We start from the raw sequence: 20,807 nt of genomic DNA on the forward strand, positions 1-20,807 counted from the left end.
ACGACCGCCATTTTGTGCCTCTGGATGCCTGAACTCCTACTCATGCTCAAGGAATGTTATGAATGCCTCAGCGCCCCTACAGGTTTCTTACTCTTCTCACCCCTAATGACCATCAGTCTCCTCCAATACCTTATTGCACTATCTATGCCTCCATGTGAATGTCTTGGTGTTATACTTCATTTAATCTGATACTCCATAATGCCATGTTGTTTTGCCGCAATATCAAGCTTCTGAGTCAGTGGATGCTTCCTGTTTGTCCTCGTGTGGCTGCTTCCTCACTCGCACACTGATAAATAGTGTGTCTCAGTGCCTTCTTTTTTGCCACAAGGTGTGCCCCTTTCACGTTTGGGTATCCACGCTTTATTTCATATTCAACTGCGTTACTGGACGAAGCTTCCTTTCTTCAATCAGCATCATGGCAAATATCTCAACTTCGCCGAAGTTATCGCAAACAGGAACGAAACCCAAAAGACAAAAGAATGACCCACCCTCCCCCATAAACTCTTCGACTAATCCTGTTTTGGATTCAATCCTTGAGGAGGTGCGTGGTCTTCAACCGTTTATGACTGCTACCAACGCTAAACTTCAGCAGATCGAGGAGCGCTGGGTGGTCATGGAAAATAAGGTTTTGAACTTAGAGCAACGTGTCAGCGATGTCCAAGACCTCTCAACCAAGATTCCACTTTTGGAACAAGAAATCCACAAACTCAAATTGCACACCGAGGATTTGGAAAATAGAAATAGACGCAACAACCTACGCGTTTATGGTGTTCCGGAAAATTTGGAGGGCTCAGACATGGTCTCTTTTATTCGGAAACTTCTTCAAGAACTTTTGGAACTCTCCCCATCGACTCATCCTCTCAACATCCAGAGAGCGCATCGCCTTGGTCGTATCAATTCCAACGCATCCAAACCACGTGGAATCATCATGCTATTCTTGGAGTTCACAGAACTCATGGCTGTTCTAAAAGCTGCCAGGGCTAAACGTCGTCTCCAGTGGTCTGGCCACAACATCTTTATTTCCCAGGATCTCTCTTCTGCTACCAATGCTCGACGTAAGGAATTCCTGAACCTTCGTCCCACGATGAGACAACTCAACATTCAATATGGAATTCTTCATCCCTGTTTCTGTAAGATCACACATAATGGTCGTACCAAGTCGTATGATGATCCACAGAAACTTCGAGACTACCTGATGAGCATCACACCGTCCAACATGGAAACTGCCAGCTAATGCTTTTTCTTCTATCAATGTTTTTCCTCTTCCAACGTTACTGCTTTAATTTCTATATATTCACTTATCATATCTCTCCCTTCTATTTTGTTCTAGACTTTCTTCTCACATCCTTGTGTTTATCCTTTCTAATTTGTCCGTTTATGGATTGCTCGTGGGTCCTGTCCTCTCTCTGGTGTACCCGCGTCTCATACATTTTGGTTACTGTTCTCCTTTCAGATCAAGCCTCTGTGCCTTGACCTGTTTTCTAATCCTATCTCCTTCTTTTATGTATCTTTCCTCTTTCTTTCTCTTCTCTTTCTTTCCTTTCTTCCTTCTTCTCAAGCTACCTCTGCTGTTTTATTTACTTTTCCGTCTCTTTCTTCCACACTATTTCATCTCTCTTTCCCTTCTTGGCATGAGCGTTCTCCCACTCCAATGTTTAACCGTTATTTTTTGTCTCCCCTTATATAGTGATCTCCCTGCTGTGTGTTGCCTCCACCCTTCGTCCATCCCTTCCTCCTTCCGACATGTGTAATTTTGTCTCTTGGAATGTTCGTGGTCTTGGTCATCCTGTCAAGCGTCAGAAGGTATTGTCTCACTTAACCAAATTTCATTCACAGGTTGTCTTTCTTCAAGAAACTCATTGCTCGGACATTGATTCTCTTAAATTGAAAAGACAATGGGTGGGTCAGGTTGTGTTTTCCCCTGCGGTCAACAAAAAAGGAGGGGTTGCTATATTATTTCACAAGTCTTTAAATGCACAAATTATTTCCTCCCAAAATGATGATGAAGGTCGTTGGGCAATGGCAAAGGTGGTTATTCATAACAAAACGATGGTCTTACTGAATATTTATGGCCCTGTTCGTCCAGATCCCAAATTTTGGAAAGACATTAAATTGCTTATTGCATCCATTGACTGTCCTAATTTCATCGTTGCTGGTGATTTTAACCAGTGGTTAGACCCTTTTTCAGACCGTTTGTCTTCAAGTAAATTCCAACCTGACAAAACCCATAAGACCTTCCAATCTGCCATTGCCTCTCGTCCTCTTTATGACTCGTGGAAAGTGTGTAATCCTGATTTACTAGAATATACTTTTTTCTCTAATGTCCATCATACACGCTCAAGGATTGATTACATTATGATCAGTAAGTCTCTCCTTCCCTCCCTTCAAAAATCTGTTATTGGCTCTATTTTTATTTCTGACCATGCACCGGTTTACACTACCCTGGATTTATCCATTAGTCCCTCCAATTTTAGTCGTTGGAAATTTAACTCTTTTCTTTTATCTGATGCCACTTTTATGAAAAAATGTACTGAGTTTTTTAATGAATATTTTTCCTTTAATGACCCTGTTGATACTTCTATTCCCAACACTTGGGATGCTTTTAAGGCTTCTTTTCGTGCTTTTACGATTTCCTATGTTTCTGCCAAAAAGAAGCTTAACAAGCAAAAATATGAAGATCAACTTAAACATATTAAAACCCTTGAACATTCATATTTCTCCTCCAAATCCCCATCTGCCCTTCAGGACCTGATTCATGCCAAAACAGATCTCAATAAAATTATAACTAACGAAGCGTGTCATACCCTCCTTAAAATAAAATCTAAGTATCATGGGGGTCAGAACAAAGCAGGTAAAATGCTGGCCAACTACTTGAAAATCAAATCTGAACGCAAAGCTGTCGGCCCAATTTTTAATGATTCACTCAACAAGCTGGTTACCTCCGATGAAGACATTGCTGAAGTTTTTCACAATTACTATCAAGCCTTATATACAGATGATACTCACCCTTCTGACGCTAACTTAACAACTTTTTTTGAAGGCCTTCCCCCCCCCCCTGACCTTCCTGGTGAATTTACACACCTAGAACGTGAAATTACTCTCCAAGAAATTACCTCAGCTATTCATTCCCTTAAGAAATCAAAAGCCCCTGGTCCTGATGGCCTGCCGATTGAATTTTACTCCTCCTTTCATTCATTTTTTGCTCCCAAACTCCTTCAATTATTTAATTCTTTTATTTTTGAAGCTAAGGCCTCTGGGTCGTTTTTGGACGCCCTCATTGTCATCATCCCGAAGCCTGATAAGGACCATTCCCAATGTAAGAATTTCCGCCCCATTTCCTTAATAAATTATGATTGTAAAATTTTCGCTAAGATCCTTGCCTCTCGCCTTGATTCCATTATCCCTCGCCTAATCAACACAGACCAAGTGGGGTTTGTTAAGGGCAGACTTGCTGCGGATAATGCCCGTCTTTTTTCCAATGTCCTTTCTCACAGCAAAAATGTCAAAACCCCGTTAGCAGCCCTTTCCCTTGACGCTGAAAAAGCTTTTGATCGTATTAATTGGCAATACATGTTTCGAACCCTCACTTGGTTTGGCTTTGGACCAAAGTTTATAGCGTTAATCAAACTCCTTTATTCCTCTCCCCGTGCCAGTATTTTTGTTAACAACCAATTTTCCAGATTTTTTTCTTTAACAAGAGGTACAAGACAAGGCTGTCCCCTTTCCCCGTTATTATTTATCCTATGCCTTGAACCCTTTTTGCAACGTATTCGTTCTAACCCTCACATTACAGGTTTAAAATTCCCCTCTGTCGAAACCAAACTTTCAGCATACGCTGATGATGTCCTCATTTACATGTCCAATCCTGAATCTTCCCTCCCTCCCTTTTTAGATGAAGTTCAGTTATATTCCTCAATATCAGGATATAAGCTCAATTTATCCAAAACTGAAGTGCTTCCCCTTAATTCTTTGTGTTTTCAATATATGTTTAATAATACTGATTTTGCATGGTGTCCTTCTAAAATTAAATACCTCGGCATATGGTTTTCTTCCTCTCTAAAAGATACCCTTAAAATAACATTTGATTCGTTATTTAAGAAAATTCAATCCCTCCTACAGATTTGGTCTCCCCTATTTCTTTCTTGGTGGGGTAGATTAGATACTATCAAAATGATGATTACCCCTCATGTTTTATATACAGTCTCTATGCTCCCTTTCAAAATCCCTAAATCCTATTTTTCCCGTATCAATTCCATATGCACAAAATTTTTGTGGAACAATAAACATCCCCGCATTGGATTACATAAGTTGGTTCGCCCTAAAAATGAAGGTGGTGTTCGTTACCCTGATTTTGGCTCTTATCATTCTGCCTTTCTTATCAAACAATCCTTCTCCTTGGCATATGATTTCCTTGATACTCCTGTTCCTAAATGGGTGCTCCTGGAACGCTCTTTTTTGAAAGATTTCTCATTTCAACATGTTCCTTTCATGTCAAACTGTACCTTTATATCCAAGTATCCTATTTTGAAATATTGCCAATCTACCTTGCAAAATGTTTTTTCCTCTTCCCTTTCCCCTCTACAATGTTTTTTATCATCCGTAGTTTGGTACAACAAATTTCTTCGATATAAAGGTAAATCATTTTACTTTAAACACTGGAAAGAAAAGAATATAATGTTTGTACATCAATTTTTTCTTGATTCTAATCTCCTTTCTTTTGTGGATCTACAAAATAAGTTTAACTTACCCGCCTCTTTTCTTGCTGAATATTCTATTATAATCTCTGCTATTCAATCTCATTTATCCTCATTATCCTCTTCCTCTGATTCTTTTTCTTCTTTTACTCCTGTCACCCCACTTTACCCTCTTTTTTCCACTCAACAACCTAAAGCTGCCCTTGTATATTCACTTTTATTATCTGATTGTTCTGTCCGTTTTAAGTCTATAGTAGAGACTGCTTGGGAAACTGATCTGGATGTCTCCTTTGACACTGCATTGTGGGATCGTTTATGGTCTCGACTCTTTAAAGTTTCTGTTGCTGCACGCATTACTCAATCCCTACTTTTTATTTATCACAGAGTTGTTATTACACCGGTTACTATCCATACATTTTCTCCAACCTCCTCTCCTTTATGTTGGTCCTGTTCTAAAGACCCTGGTACTCTACAACACCAACTTTATTATTGTTCCCCAGTTTTATCTTTTTGGACTGAAGTTTGGAATATTTGTATGAAAATGTTATCTCTTTCTTCACAATTGTCTTTTATACACATATTTTTAGGTTCTTTAGCTGATGATATTGATATTAGTACACCCTCTTCTGCTAAGTTGTTAGACCTTTTTATTGCACTTGCATTTAAAGTTATTTTATCGTGCTGGAAAGACAATTCTAAACTATCGGTCCACACATGGTGGAATTATATATGTGATGAACATAGAATTTCTATTGCCTCTTCTACCTCTATCTCTTTGAAAATTAAATCTGATTTATTATGGCTTCCCTTTACTTCCTATCTCTCTTCTAATCCTTCTCCCTTACCGCGTGCTTCTTGTCCCTTATGATCCCTTAGTTTTACTTCCTTATCTTCCTCTTTCTCTCCTCTTCTCTTTCCTTTTCTTCTACTTTCCTCCTTTTCTTTTCTCCTTTTCACTTCTTTCCTTTCTTCTTTCTCCTTTCTATCTTTTCATACCTTTCTTTTCTCTATATAAATTTCTGTAGATTGATGTCTTTCAATTATTATTATACTCATATGTACTTTTTCCTAATTTTTCATGACATGTTTCGTGTATTATTGTTTTAATGCTTAATAAAAATTTCTTAAACAAAAAAAAAATAGTGACTCTCAGTGCCATGAACGAATGTTTTGCGACTGAAATGTAGTCGCGAAATATTTGCAGTTTCCTCCCTGCTTCAAGTAGGTGGTAGTTCTTTCACAAAAGGAAAGGGGTCCACTTACCGTTTGTGAATGGTTGCAAAAACATTTTTTTAAAGCAGACAGTGGTCAGAGAGACAAATGTCTGCTCTTAAAAGTGAAACTGAAACGTTTCAATTTTCTTTTTCAAATGCAATCCACTTTTAAAAAGAAAACATGTAAATGCTGCTTTATTTAAAAGCAAACACAGACATGGTGGTCTACTGCAGGCCAGCTTCCCTGTATTTTAGCAACTCCCAATGGGTCGCAAAGTGCAAAGTGCCTTATGAATATTAATGAGGTAGGTCAATTGTGACCGCATTAGGAATTTCTATATGTGTCAAGGACACATTCGTACATAAGTGTTTGTGATTTCCTAATAGCGAAGCACAAACATTCGCTATTAGACACTTGCAAAATAAAATCTAGGTACATGTGGCCCTAAATTAAGACAGGAACTCACTTGCAAGCAGGGGTTCACAATATCCCCCTCCAGGTTATCAGCTGTGCAATGAAACAGGGCTACCAGCAACGTTTCTATTTGACATTTGTGTGCCGCTGTAAGAGTGACCCCCGCCCCCCCTGTCCTTCACCCTAGTGGTACTGTATAAATCTTGTGACAGAGAAGTTGCGCGTCACTTCCATCAGAGTCACAGGCTTCGACTGCCCCCCGCGGCTGGCTGTGAAGGCTGAGCAGTTGTTCACCCTGCAGGGTACAACCCCCGGTGTTATTTCCAAAGGTTACTCTTGTCGACAGAAAACAGGATTGATGCCACAGTGAGGACTCTGCGGAGCCAGTAACATTTTTTGTAAATTGGAAAACGCAAGGTTAAGCGAGTCCAAGATGTATGTAAATAAATTAAATTCATGCAGCAAAAACAGAAAGACGGTATTCCGTCAGAGGGGTGAGCAGGGCCAGGCAAGCAAAGGAACAGCGCAAGGTGGCGCTTGGCACAGGGATTCATGGCGCCCTTTGGAAAGGAGGCCACCTCAGAAAGTGGCCCAGATAAATCGAGACAGGGTGAGTGTAGCCGAGATTAGGGAAAGAGATGCTTCTACCTGGGATCACGTTCAGAGTGTGTGAGGTTAACCACCTTTCATGGCTGTAGATTCACACATTCTGAGAATTTACAAATGTTTTTCATGATACACTGGAAGACCTGGAGACAGACAAAGGTTTCAAGGTGTACAAGCCGCGCCCAGTGGCCAGGTCTGGTTGGAGGACTAATGTGTCCACTGTAGGGGCCCTTGACCCCACCAGGTAGGTCGCTCCCCCTCCACAAACCACTGCCGGTGTGTCCCTGCCCCAGCTGCCGCTGCTGAGAAAGTTTGAGGCCCTCCACCACCTGCAGGCTACCACCTGCGCCTCATCCCTGGTGGGCAGTGGTAGGCAGGTTGTTCATCCTCCGCTTTATTGCTTTTATTATATTGCCTGTATTTTCATTGTTGTGTCTGTGACTGCTGTTGTCTGTATGTGGTCCGGGCCCCTTTTTCTTCCCTCTGTTCCCCTCGCTGTCCACATGCTCTCTCTGCCCGGTCTTTCCTTCTGCACCCCTCACTGCCCCTGTGTCTCTGCCCGGTTTTCCCTTCTGTTCCCCTCGCTGCCCCCGTGCCTATCTGCCCGTTCTGCCTTCTGTTATTAGCTGCCCCTGTATTTCTGTATTCTGTATTTTGCCTCTGTGCCAATCGGTTTTCCGGGATTTGTGCCCTTTTTGTCTTCTGTGCCACTCGTTTTTCCCTCATTTTTGTGCCCCTTTTGCCTTCTGTTCCACTCGTTTTTTGTACCCGTCTGCCTTCTGCGCCACTCAGTTTTCCCTCGTTTTTGTGCCCCTTTTGTCTTCTGTTCCATTCGTTTTTTAGTGCCCTTCTGCCCTCTGTTCCACTCGTTTTTCCCTCGTTTTGTGCCCCTTTTGTGTTCAGTTCCACTTGCTTTTTGTGCCCTTCTGCATTCTGTGCCACTTGTTTTTCCCATATTTTTGTACCCCTTTGTCCTTTGTGCCCCTTTTGCCTTCTGTTCCACTCGTTTTTTGTGCCCTTCTGCCTTCTGCGCCACTCGTTTTCCCCTTGTTTTTGTGCACCTTTGGCCTTCTGTTCCACTCATTTTTTGTGCCCTTCTGCCCTCTGTTCCACTAGTTTTTTGTGCCCATCTGCCCTCTGTGCCACTCATTTTCCCCGCGTATTTGTGCCCCTTTTGCCTTCTCTTCCACTCGTTTTTTGAGCCCTTCTGCCCTCTATTCCACTAGTTTTTTGTGCCCTATTGTCCTCTGTGCCACTCATTTTCCCCTCAATTTTGTGCCCTTCTGCCCTCTGTTCCACTCGTTTTTTGTGCCCTTCTGCCCTCTGTGCCACTCGTTTTTCCCTCATTTTTTTGTCCCTTTGCCTTCTGTTCCACTCGTTTTTTGTTCCCATCTGCCCTCTCTTCCACTAATTTTTTGTGCCCTTCTGCCCTTTGTGCCACTAATTTGTCCCTCATTTTTGTGCCCTTCTGCCCTCTGTTCCACTAGTTTTTGTCTCCTTCTGCCCTCTGTGCCACTCGTTTTTCCCTCGTTTTTGTGCCGTTCTGCCCTCTGTTCCACTAGTTTTTTGTGCCCATCTGCCCTCTGTGCCACTCATTTTCCCCGCGTATTTGTGCCCCTTTTGCCTTCTGTTCCACTCGTTTTTTGAGCCCTTCTGCCCTCTATTCCACTAGTTTTTTGTGCCCTATTGTCCTCTGTGCCACTCATTTTCCCCTCAATTTTGTGCCCTTCTGCCCTCTGTTCCACTCGTTTTTTGTGCCCTTCTGCCCTCTGTGCCACTCGTTTTCCCTCATTTTTTTGTCCCTTTGCCTTCTGTTCCACTCGTTTTTTGTTCCCATCTGCCCTCTCTTCCACTAATTTTTTGTGCCCTTCTGCCCTTTGTGCCACTAATTTGTCCCTCTTTTTTGTGCCCTTCTGCCCTCTGTTCCACTAGTTTTTTGTCTCCTTCTGCCCTCTGTGCCACTCGTTTTTGTGCCGTTCTGCCCTCTGTTCCACTAGTTTTTTGTGCCCTTTTGCCCTCTGTGCTACTCGTTTTTCCCTCGTTTCTGTGCCCCTTTTGCCTTCTATTCCACTAATTTTTATGCCCTTAAGCCCTCTGTGCCACAAGTTTTTCCCTCGTTTCTGTGCCAGAGTTTCACGTGCCGGAGCTGTGCCGCTTGTTCTTACAGTGCGTGCCTTCCCCAATTCGTGTATGCCTTTCCTAATTCACGTGGGGACTTTATGTATAGTGGTGTGACATATACTGTAGTGCACCCAGCGCGCCTGAGGTAGACATTTTGAGCAGCAGTAGTTTTTTTAGTTTTTTCATTTTAGATTTGGTCCCTGTGAAGTGCTTCCCTTTTCGTTTCAGAGAGAGAAGAATCTATTCCTTCCTCGGCGGTGTATTTTTCTACCGAGTGGGCATTTGAAGTGAGCACCTACCTAGAGGTATGCGTGGTAATGGCGGCCCTTTACGCATTGTTTGACTTGATTTCACTTTCCTTGTTTGGGTTTTATTAAATATACTCTGGGACACATAACCGGGCATTACAGATTTTTTATTATTTTTTCTGCCATATGCGTAGGACCCCCTGAGGGGTGTACTCCTACCCTGGATCTTGCAACCACGGTGTACAGGGACCGTATAATTTCGTCGGATCTCGTGAGTATTTATGAGATTCCGTTGACCTTCTGGTCTGGTCCCACCCTGCCCTGGGATGCATGGAATTTTGGGTGATTAATGCACATGCCCCCACGCCATCTTCAACTGTCCTGGTGCAATGTGTTTACATTTTTCAAGTATCTACACAGGTGGTGGTGCTCTTGATCCACATGGTCATGTTTGTTTGGGGTGTTCCTTCATCCCGTTTCTTTTGCTAAATCCCTTTCTACGCTCTTGTCCTCCCTCCTTCTTGTCCCTTCGTTTCTCTCCCCTCTCCTTTTTTCCCCCCTGCTCTTGTTTTCAAGGCACTACATTAGTAACCTATGGGATAGTGTGGTTTTGGCAGAACTGTTTGTTGTGTATATATTGTAAATAATGTTCATTATATTTTAGTGTAATTTGGCCCTTCTGTCCTGAGGAAGCCCATAGATACGTGTGGCTGAAATGCGACCGTGACTGCGTCGACAGATATTCTGTGGAGGAGTCTGTTTCAATTGTTAAATTTGTGCTATACTGTAGCATAAGCGCCAGTTGAAATAATTTTATTGGGGTAATTAGTTGCCCTAGGCGCTGATACATAGGACTACCTGGCAGTGTAGCAATGGAATTCAGGAATGCGCACATAGACATACAAGTGTGTTTTTGCGTGTATTTTTTGTTTTTTTGTCTTTTGTAGGGCTGTGTTCTTTGTGCAATTTGAGTGTAAATATATATATGTGATGTATATGTTGTATATTGTATTATATGGAAAGATTGAGTACAAGTGAAGGTACTTTTGTTGTATATAATCATTTGTTGCTTGTTATTCGTGCTCCACCTAGTTGTTTGATACAGCTATATATGTGACCATAATTTGTGTATTTATTACTCTATAAAATTCATTTTTGGATATATTAAGGCTTTTGATTTAACCTTGATTACAAATAAACACTGAATCGATCCCTCTGTGCCTCTTTGTATTTATATACATCTTTTTGATGTCATGTGCTCATGTACACAAGGGTAAATTGGGCACAACCCCCCCTTTCTGTTTCTAGTACTTCAGCCCTCTGTGCCACTCGTTTCCCCTCGTTTTTATGCCCCTTTTGCCTACTGTTCCACTCGTTTTTGTGCCCTTCTGCCCTCTGCTCCACTCATTTTTTTTGTGCCTGTCTGCCTTCTGTGCCACTCATTTTTCCCTCGTTTTTGTGCCCCTTTTGCCTTCTGTTCCACTCGTTTTTTGCACCCTTCTGCCTTCTGTGCCACTTGTTTTTCCCTTGTTTTTGTGCCCAAGGGTAATTTGGGCACAACCCCCCCTTTCTGTTTCTAGTACTTCAGCCCTCTGTGCCACTCGTTTCCCCTCGTTTTTGTGCCCCTTTTGCCTACTGTTCCACTCGTTTTTGTGCCCTTGTGCCCTCTGCTCCACTCATTTTTTTGTGCCTGTCTGCCTTCTGTGCCACTCGTTTTTACCTCATTTTTGTGCCCCTTTTGCATTCTGTTCCACTCGTTTTTTTGTGCCCTTCTGCCCTCTGTTCCACTCGTTTTTTGTGCCCTTCTGCCCTCTGTGCCACTCTTTTGCCCCTCGTTTTTATGCCCCTTTAGCCTTCAGTTCCACTCGCTTTTTGTGCCCTTCTTCCTTCTGTGCCACTTGTTTTTCCCATATTTTTGTGCCCCTTTGTCCTTCTGTTCCACTCGTTTTTTTGAGCCCTTCTGCTCTCTGTTCCACTCGTTTTTTGTGCCCTTCTGCCCTCTGTGCCACTCGTTTTCCCGTCGTTTTAGTGCCCCTTTTGCCTTCTGTTCCACTCTTTTTTGTGCCCTTCTGCCCTCTGTTCCACTCGTTTTTTGTGCCCATCTGCCCTCTGTGCCACTCATTTTCCCCTCGTATTTGTGCCCTTTTTGCCTTCTGTTCCACTCATTTTTTGAGCCCTTCTGCCCTCTATTCCACTAGTTTTTGTGCCCTATTGTCCTCTGTGCCACTCATTTTCCCCTCAATTTTGTGCCCTTCTGCCCTCTGTTCCACTCGTTTTTGTGCCCTTCTGCCCTCTGTGCCACTCGTTTTTCCCTCATTTTTTTGTCCCTTTGCCTTCTGTTCCACTCGTTTTTTGTGCCCTTCTGCCCTCTCTTCCACTCATTTTTTGTGCCCTTCTACCCTTTGTGCCACTAATTTTTCCCTCATTTTTGTGTCCTTCTGCCCTCTGTGCCACTCGTTTTTCCCTCGTTTTTGTGCCCTTCTGCCCTCTGTTCCACTCGTTTTTTGTGCCTTTTTGCCTTCTGTGCTACTCGTTTTTCCCTCTTTTTTGTGCCCCTTTTGCTTTCTATTCCACTAATTTTTGTGCCCTTATGCCCTCTGTGCCACTAGTTTTTCCCTCGTTTCTGTGCCCCTTTTGCCTTCTGTTCGACTCGTTTTTTGTGCCCTTTTGCCTTCTGTGCCACTCGTTTTTCCCTCGAATTTGTGCCCCGTTTTCGTTCTGTTACCTTCGTTGTCCCTCACCGCCCTTGCCGCTGCGTCACCCCGCCCTGACTGCCCACTGCCCAACTGCCCATTTGCTGCCCCCGCCTCCTTCTCCCAGCTGCTCCTCCCTCCCACCTCCCCATATAGGCCGGCCTCTGCGCGTGAGGAGAGCGACCGTTGACCCCACCAGGTAGGTCGCTCCTCCTCCGCACAGTACGGTCTGTGTGTCCCTGCCCCAGCTGCCACTGCTGAGGAAGTTCGAGGCCCTCCACCACCCGCAGGCTACCACCTGCGCCTCATCCCTGGTGGCCAGTGGTAGGCCGTAGGTAGGTTTGTTCATCTTCCGCTTTATTGCTTTTATTGTATTGCCTGTATTTTCTTTGTTGTGTCTGTGACTGCTGTTGTCTGTCTTCCCTCGCTGACTGTATGTGGTCTGTGCCCCTTTTTCTTCCCTCTGTTCCCCTTGCTGTGCCCGTGCTCTCTCTGCCCGGTCTTTCCTTCTGCACCCTTCGCTGCCCTGTGTCTCTGCCCGGTTTTCCCTTCTGTTCTCCTCGCTGCCCCTGTGCCTCTCTGCCCCTTCTGCCTTCTGTTCTTAGCTTCTGCTGTATTTCTGTATTCTGTATTTTGCCTCTGTGTCACTCTTTTTTTCGGTATTTGTGCCCTTTTTGCCTTCTGTGCCACTCGTTTTTCCCTCATTTTTGTGCCCCTTTTGCCTTCTATTCCACTCGTTTTTTGTGCCCGTCTGCATTCTGTGCCACTCGTTTTCCCTCGTTTTTGTGCCCCTTTTGCCTTCTGTTCCACTCCTTTTTTGTGCCCTTCTGCCCTCTGTTCCACTCCTTTTTTGTGCCCTTCTTCCCTCTGTGCCACTCGTTTTTCCCTCATTTTTGTGTCCTTCTGCCCTTTATGCCACTCGTTTTTCCCTCGTTTTTGTGCTCTTCTGCCCTCTGTTCCACTCATTTTTTTGCCCCTTCTGCCCTCTGTGCCACTCGTTTTTCCCTCGTTTTTGTGCCCCTTTTGCCTTCTGTTCCACTCATTTTTGGTGCCCTTCTGCCCTCTGTTCCACTCGTTTTTCTTGCCCTTCTTCCCTCTGTGCTACTCGTTTTTCCCTCATTTTTGTGCACTTCTGCCCTCTGTTCCACTCATTTTTTGTGCCCTTTTGCCTTCTGTGCCACTCGTTTTTCCCCTCGATTTTTCCCCCTTTTTCCTTCTGTTACCTTTGTTGTCCCTCACCGCCCTCGCCGCTACGTCCCCTGTGGCCTGCCCCCCTGACCGCCCACTGCCCATTCGCTGCCCCAGCCTCCTGCCTCCCAGCTGCTCCTCACTCCCACCTCCCCATATTTGCCAGCCGCTGTGCGGCCGCGCCTCTGGCGCGCCAGTGGCACGCCTACGACACCAGCACTCTGCATGCTCTCATCTCCGGACGGAGCCACACCTGCTTCAAGGCCGCCCCGAAACGCACACACGGCCCCTTCACCTGCCGGAACTGCAGCTGCACCAGCCTCAGAGCCGACAAACCACCCGCCAAGAAAGACCCCAACCACCTCCGATGCATACTACTGAACACCCGGTCCGCACGCAAGCATGCCGTCGACCTCTGGGACCTGCTCGACACAACATCCCCGTAAGTCGCCCTCCTGACAGTGACCTGGTTTAACGACTCCTCCGCCCCTGACATCGCCATAGCCATCCCAGACGGCTACAAGATCACCCGCAGAGACCGCACCAATGGAGTCGAAGGAGGAATCACCATAGCCCACAAGAACAGCATCAGGATCTCGACTAGCACCGACGACGCGCTCAGCACCGCCAAACACATGCATGTCCAGATCCACACAGACCCTAACTCCACCCTCAGAGGCACCCTCATCTACTGACCCCCCGGACCCAGCCCCCAGTTCAGCGACTCCATCGCCGACTTGATCAGCACACACGCCCTGACCTCCACCGACTACATCCTCCTCGGAGACCTGAACTTTCATCTTGAGAACAACAACGACAACAACTCCACAACCCTGATCGATAACCTCGCCAACCTCGGACTGAAGCAACTCGCCACAACGCCCACCCACTCCGCCGGCCACACGCTCGACCCGTCTTCTCCTCAAGCCCGCACGTCTCCCTCAGCCACACCACCGAACTCCTCTGGACCGACCACATCTGCATCCACTTCGCCTTCCCGAAACTCACCACACGAATCACCGAAGACCAACTACACGTAAACCTCGCTCTCAGCCCACCCACTGAACCCTCCAACACCGACGACGCTGCCCACAGCTTCAGACGCTGGATCGAGGACTGCGCCAACACCCTCGCCCCGCTGAAGAAACCCCCCCACAGAGACACCAGCAAGAGCGCTAGCTGGTTCACCCCAGAACTCCTAGCCTCCAAGCAAGCCTGCCGGAAACTAGAGAAGAAATGGCACAGTGAACAAACTCCGGACGGCCACGCAGCACACAAGGACGCCATCCGCAACCACCACCACCTCATCAGGGTGGCCAAGAGGACCTCCATCAAAGACCGCCTCGACAACAACGCACACAATAGCAAGGAGCTCTTCAACATCGTGAAGGAACTCTCCAACCCCAGCTCCAACACCAACGACATCCCGCTGTCGCAAGCCTTGTGTGACTCCCTTGCCACCTTCTTCCACCACAAGATAGCAGACATCCAAAACAGCTTCAACACCCAGACAGCCCCAACAGACAGCAACGCAACAGACCCTCCGCACACCATCGACCAAAACTCCCTGATAGCCTGGGCCAGCGTGAGCATCGAGGACACCATCAAGACCATGCGCACAATCCCCTCCGGCTCTCCGTCAGACCCATTCCCGCACCACCTCTTCAACAGAGCAAGCAGCTCCATTGCACCCCCTCTGCGCAATGTCATCAATCTCTCCCTGGAGACCGTGACCTTCCCAGAGATCTGGAAACACACCGAGATCAACACCCTACTCAAAAAACCTAAGGCAGACCCAAGAGACTTCAAGAACTTCCGGCCCATCTCTCTGCTCTCCTTCCCGGCCAAGGTCATCGAGAAAACCGTCAACAGGCAGCTAACCCGATACCTTGAAGAAAACAGAATCCTGGACCCTGCCCAGTCAGGGTTCCGCAGCAACCACAGCACCAAGACATCAGGACCCTGCTGGACAGCGGCAAGACCACAGCACTCATCCTCCTAGACCTCTCTGCCGCCTTCAACACACTCTGCCACCGCACACTACCCGCACGCCTCCACACCGCAGGGATCTGAGACAAGGCTCTGGATTGGACCACCTCCTTCCTCTCCGCCAGAACCCAGAGCGTCCGCTTCCCCCATTCCGTTCCAAAGCCTCCGATATCATCTGCGGCGTACCCCAGGGATCCTCTTTCAGCCTGACGCTGTTCAACATTTACATGGCCCGCTCGCACACGTAGCCCGACAGCACGACCTCAACATAATCTCCTATGCCGACGACACTCAGCTGATCCTCTCTCTCACCAAGGACCCCATCACCGCCAAAGCCAACCTCCACAAAGTAATGAAGGCTGTCGTCGACTGGATGAAGACCAGACGTCTGAAGCTGAACTCGGACAAGACGGAGGTCCTCATCCTTGGCTCCAACCCTTCAGCCTGGGACAACTCCTGGTGTCCGATGGCACTGGGGGCAGCCCCGACACCCACCGACCACGCACGCAACCTGGGAAACATCCTCAACCCAATGCTCTCAATGACCAAGTAAGTCAACGCCGTCTCCTCCTCCTGCTTCAACACCCTCTGCATGCTCCGCAAGATCTACAGATGGATCCCGACAGATAAAAGAAAGACAGCCACCCAGGCCTTCGTCAGCAGCAGACTCGACTACGGAAACACCCTCTACGCGGGAGTCCCAACTAAGCTCATCAAATGACTACAACGCATCCAAAACGCCTCAGCACGACTGATCCTCGACATACCACGCCACGGCCACATCACCCTCCACCTGAGAAACCTGCACTGGCTCCCCGTCAACAAGAGGATATCCTTCAAGCTCCTCACCCACACACACAACGCACTCCACAAGACCGGCCCAGCTTACCTCAACAGACGGCTCTCTTTCTACATCCCCAACCGTCAGCTATGCTCCACCGACCTCTCACTCGCCACCATCCCGCGCATCCAAAGAACAACCACCGGTGGGAGATCCTTCTCCCACCTCGCCGCCAAGACATGGAACACCCTCCCATTGAGCCTACGACAGACCCAAGACCTGCTGACCTTCAGGAGGATACTCAAGACCTGGCTGTTCGATCAGTAGCGCCCCCCCCCCAGCACTTTGAGACCCTCGCGGGTATGTAATGCGCTTTCCAAATGATTGATTGATTTGACCTCATGGCAACAGGTTCAAATCCCATTGGATCCACTCAATCTTTCATCCTTCTGAATTCGATAAAATGAGTTCCATTGAGTTTGATAACAATAAACATCTGCTATTCAGATGCCCTTAGGTGAACGTGCGCTTTACAAATACACCTTATGTTATGTAACATCCTGACATCTTGTGTGAATAAGGAATTGTGTCTGTAGGAGACAGTCCCACATTTGTAATTGGGCACAGAAACCCTCGAAACCTCAGTCTTATTGGCCGGAGCATCCAAAGTGCACACCTCTTTTAGAGAGTGGTTTACTCCTGTTCTGCCTGAGCTATAAAAGACAGAGGGTGGTGCCATAGTGAAGAAAGGAACAAGTCTTTTTACATAGGGGGCTCATGGTAGATGCCTAAAGGCCTTCAGGATGTAAAAGATGCTTCCAAACTGGGGGTTTTCGCATCCATATTGTCTAAGACGTGCACATGCCTACGGCGTGGGACATGTATGACTGGTGAATGTGCAGGTCTGAGTAAGTTTATGGATGAGTGAGATGTCTTTATGTCTGTATCATCAAGTGTGTGGTGGAATACATTGCCCTACCTATAGGTTTGGTATTCACAATGATCTGCACTTCCCCTTCTTCCTGCACAGACCTGCACCGCCTCACCCATCATTCTTCCCTCAAGGATGTGCATCTCTTGGGGGGGCGGAGCTAGCTCGCGACAGCGATGGACACTTGAGCCCGGAGCTCCGTAGTGTCAACCACTATCCTGGCATGAATCCGGCAGCATTTACAGCCCACAAGAGCACCTGAATGATGCCCAAGCCACCAGAACGACAGCGGGTGCAATCACACTGCCCAGATCGGTAACTGGACTGTCTTCCATGGAGTTACGGCGGGAGGCAGCGGCGCGGCTGGCAGGCCGCAAATCCCCGGACTCCAGTGCACACGTAGGCTGTGCGACATCACTCGGGGTGCGGCGAGCACCACTGTCCTGAGGTACGCGCTGCAGAGGTCAGGAACGCTGCGTCTCTGAAGGTGTGGGTTCCCACTGTGGCAAGACAGGGGCACCTGGAACTCTGCGCTGTACACCCGGTAGTGACCTGGCATGTTGGGGAGATCGGCAGAGTGGGGCACAGGAGTGGCGGGACGAGTGTGCACGGCCCCATTTTGTGATGCATTTGAGGCCTGCTTGGGTCTGATGGGACCTGTTCTGGGACACTTTACCCCCTTGGGAGAGAGTATGACGGCATGAGGAGGGGGTACGGTGGCAGCCTCCAGGCGTTGGGAGTAGTAACAGGGAGCGAGAATTTTGTGTGCAGAGGCCCCCAAAGACAGGGGGAACACTACACTGGCGCCTTGAAAGTATAACTGGGGCCCCTCGAGGCAGTGTTTGTTGATACAGTGAGCAGGCTGAGAGTGCGCTAATATCGAAGGTGACTGCTGAGAGGAGGTACGGAGGGGGACGGCTGCGACCAGCGAAGTCAATAAACACCAGGCAGAGATCCCCCCTGAGTGCTGACGTTCTGCACGGGGTGGCCCATCTACACCTCTCCTCCCCCCCCCAGCAGGAGCACCCTGTAAGGAACGTAGGTGATGTGCGCAGGGTGTCCCCATAGCTGACAGGGGAGAGGAGCAGTCTGGGACTACTACTGGTGTGTCCTACTGTGACGAGGGTGAGAAGCGCTTTCCACCGGCATTCCATTGAGGGCAGCCCAAGAGGGGGCTGCTTGGGACGGAGGAGCTACGCTACGAACGAAGATGGCTGCATAAGCTCCCGGCTCCGCCAACCTCCGCCGGCGGCTCGTCTATCCTGTTGATTATCCTTTCCTCCCGCCGGACTCCCGTACACATGAAGTGCTCCTGACTCCTGCGGTGCAATCCCGGACTTCCCAACTTACCGGGTGACGAAGTTATATCGAGTACTATTCTTGGCCTGCTCCAGGGCTGAAGCTAGGACCTCGATTACTAGCCCATCCGGGTTGGAGTTGCACAACATCGGCTGTGGGACCAGGGTTGCGCCCGGTCTCCCGGATTTGGGTCATTCCTTGCATTTTCGATTGGCAACTTAGTTACCAGCTTACGCTATGGACACGGTACAGTGACGCAAGTGAGGATCGGCAACCGCGGTCGGGGGTCCGGCGCCCGGAGACCCTCCTGGGGGGCCGGGGTTGACGGGCTTGGCCCTCGCGAACGGCGAAGGTGTCGATTCTGCCAGTTTTGTGAGCGCCCGCTGTTGTCATCGGCTTTGTGTGTGCCTGGTGCCTCGGAGTTGTGTCCGGGATTCGAATCCTGCTTCGTCTCTTCACGAGAGGGGATGGAGGGGACGGAAGGCACAATATCGTTGAGGTCTGTAATGGCCGCCATTGGGGCGCTCCACTCTCACATCACCGGCATGTACGCTTGGATGTCTGTACCGCTGGACAACGTTTGTTTGAGACCGGAAGACGATGCTCAGACATGTTATCAGCAAGCTGTGGTTCCTGTGGAGTACTCTGCTCACTACTTCGAGGTCCCTGGGCGACAGCCTGATTTGGTTCACTCTGATGCCTTTGGTTCCATGGATGGCGCACCCGCGATCATCGTTGGCTTTCCCTACTCGATCCCTGCTCGACGGAAGATCGTTGCTAAAGGTTTTGATCACCATGAACAGCTCCTCAGTGACTATTGGAGAGGTTTGCCTTTCTCCTTCATCTTTCCTTGCCGGAATTGTGGACGTTGGCATCTTGTATCCTGTCTTCGATCCGATACCATTGACTTGCACTGTGTTGAACGCTTTGATTTCCTTAAGATGACTGTGGCTCGGGTGGCGAGGGCTGTTGTACAGACCCGTACTGGTCAGGGTTGACTTTGGCTTCTGGGGGTTGCTCCGTTCTGCGCCCTATGCCGGGATTGTACCTTATAATGTAACGGGGTCGGTTGGTTCCCAGGTCGGGGTTCAATACTTGCTTCAAATAGTGGCTATGATGTCTTGGGGAGGTCGCTAATGGCGGGAGGTAAGGGAGATCGGGAGTGTGTATGTTTTCTCCTCCTCTGCTCTCTTTTCCTTTCTTTAGGGTAGTTCCGGGGCGACAGGCACGCTGTTAGTGGGGTAGGCCGTAGCCATTACAGGGGTGCAGGGTGGCGGGTGTTGGGGGGGGTTTGTTATTTTAGTTTGTTTTGTTCTATGGTCCCTTTCTTTTCCTTTCCTCTCTCAGTAGGGTCTGCTGTCTCTCCTTCTGTCACTTCTTGCTTTATCGGGCATCTATACCTGCTTCTACTTTACTGTCTCCTAAGGGTTGGTTTTCTGGTGGGTGCTCGCACTTGATCGCTTGCTAATAGATCAACTTTACTCCTTGTCTGTTGTCTGACTAAGGTTGTATTATTCGTTACCTGTTCTTGACTGTAGTGCGTGGTACATCCCCTCAACTCTTATTGCTTCTTATAAAATGGTGTGACGCCTCCTACAGTAATGCCACTACTGCTTCTTCAAAAAGTAAAAAACGAAACCTTTGATATACCCTTTGTACTGGCGGCGCATTCAATCATACGCTGTAATCTCTTCGCAGCTGTTGCCGGGGTCGAGGATAACTACATAAATCCTATTTTGAATTGCTGACTTTGCGGCCGGCCCCTGTGGTTGTAATACTTCAATGCATCAATAAAGGTTTTAAAAAAAAAAAAAAGAGGGGGCTGCTTGGGAGCTGCATACAGGGTGGAGCAGGCGTGGTACTGGCAGTGCGGAACCGCTGGTGGGGCAGAGACACTAGAGGGGCATTTCATGGCTCCCAGACAGTACAACACCGGAAGATATATACAGTGCTAACTAGACCTGGAGTGTGCACACATAGCACAAGATCTGCGGCGTACAAGCCATTGTAGGCCTCCTCCTCTGCGCTGTTAAGCACACTTCCTAACGAGGAACATGGGCAGGGGGGATAAGACTCAATTGAAACTCTCCTTCGTTCAGAAAAGGTCCAAATCACATGATGCCACCTTAAGTGTGGACCCACGGTTACCGCCCCCGGTGTGCGACAACTCGGACTCGGATATACGAAGCATCCTGAAGTCGATGGAAAAATCCCTACAGAGTGGCATCACCTCCCTGGGCATGAAATTGGATGCCCTTACATACAGAATGGACAGAATGTCGCACCGCCTCGACAAACATGCAGAGAGACTGGACATGTCGGAAAGGAGATTAACAGAGGTTGAGGAGGCGCATACCACCTCAGATGCGGACGATAAACAGCTTGGAAACGTTCTTCGCATCCTACAAGACAAAGCAGAGGACTTGGAGGTGTGTTCCCGGCGATGCAACCTGCCCATTACCGGCCTGCCAGAGTCCACTCCAACGGGGGATATGGAACAGTTTGTGGAGCACCTGTTGTTGTCACTATTGGGAGACGGCGTTTTTTCCGCGATGTTTGTGGTGGAGAGGGTGCACCAGTCCCTGGGCCCCAGAGCTCCAGTTGGCGCCCCTCCACAACCGATCATCG

Source organism: Lissotriton vulgaris, chromosome 10 (assembly GCF_964263255.1).
Source record: "Lissotriton vulgaris chromosome 10, aLisVul1.2, whole genome shotgun sequence".
NCBI classification, from domain to species: Eukaryota; Metazoa; Chordata; class Amphibia; order Caudata; family Salamandridae; genus Lissotriton; species Lissotriton vulgaris.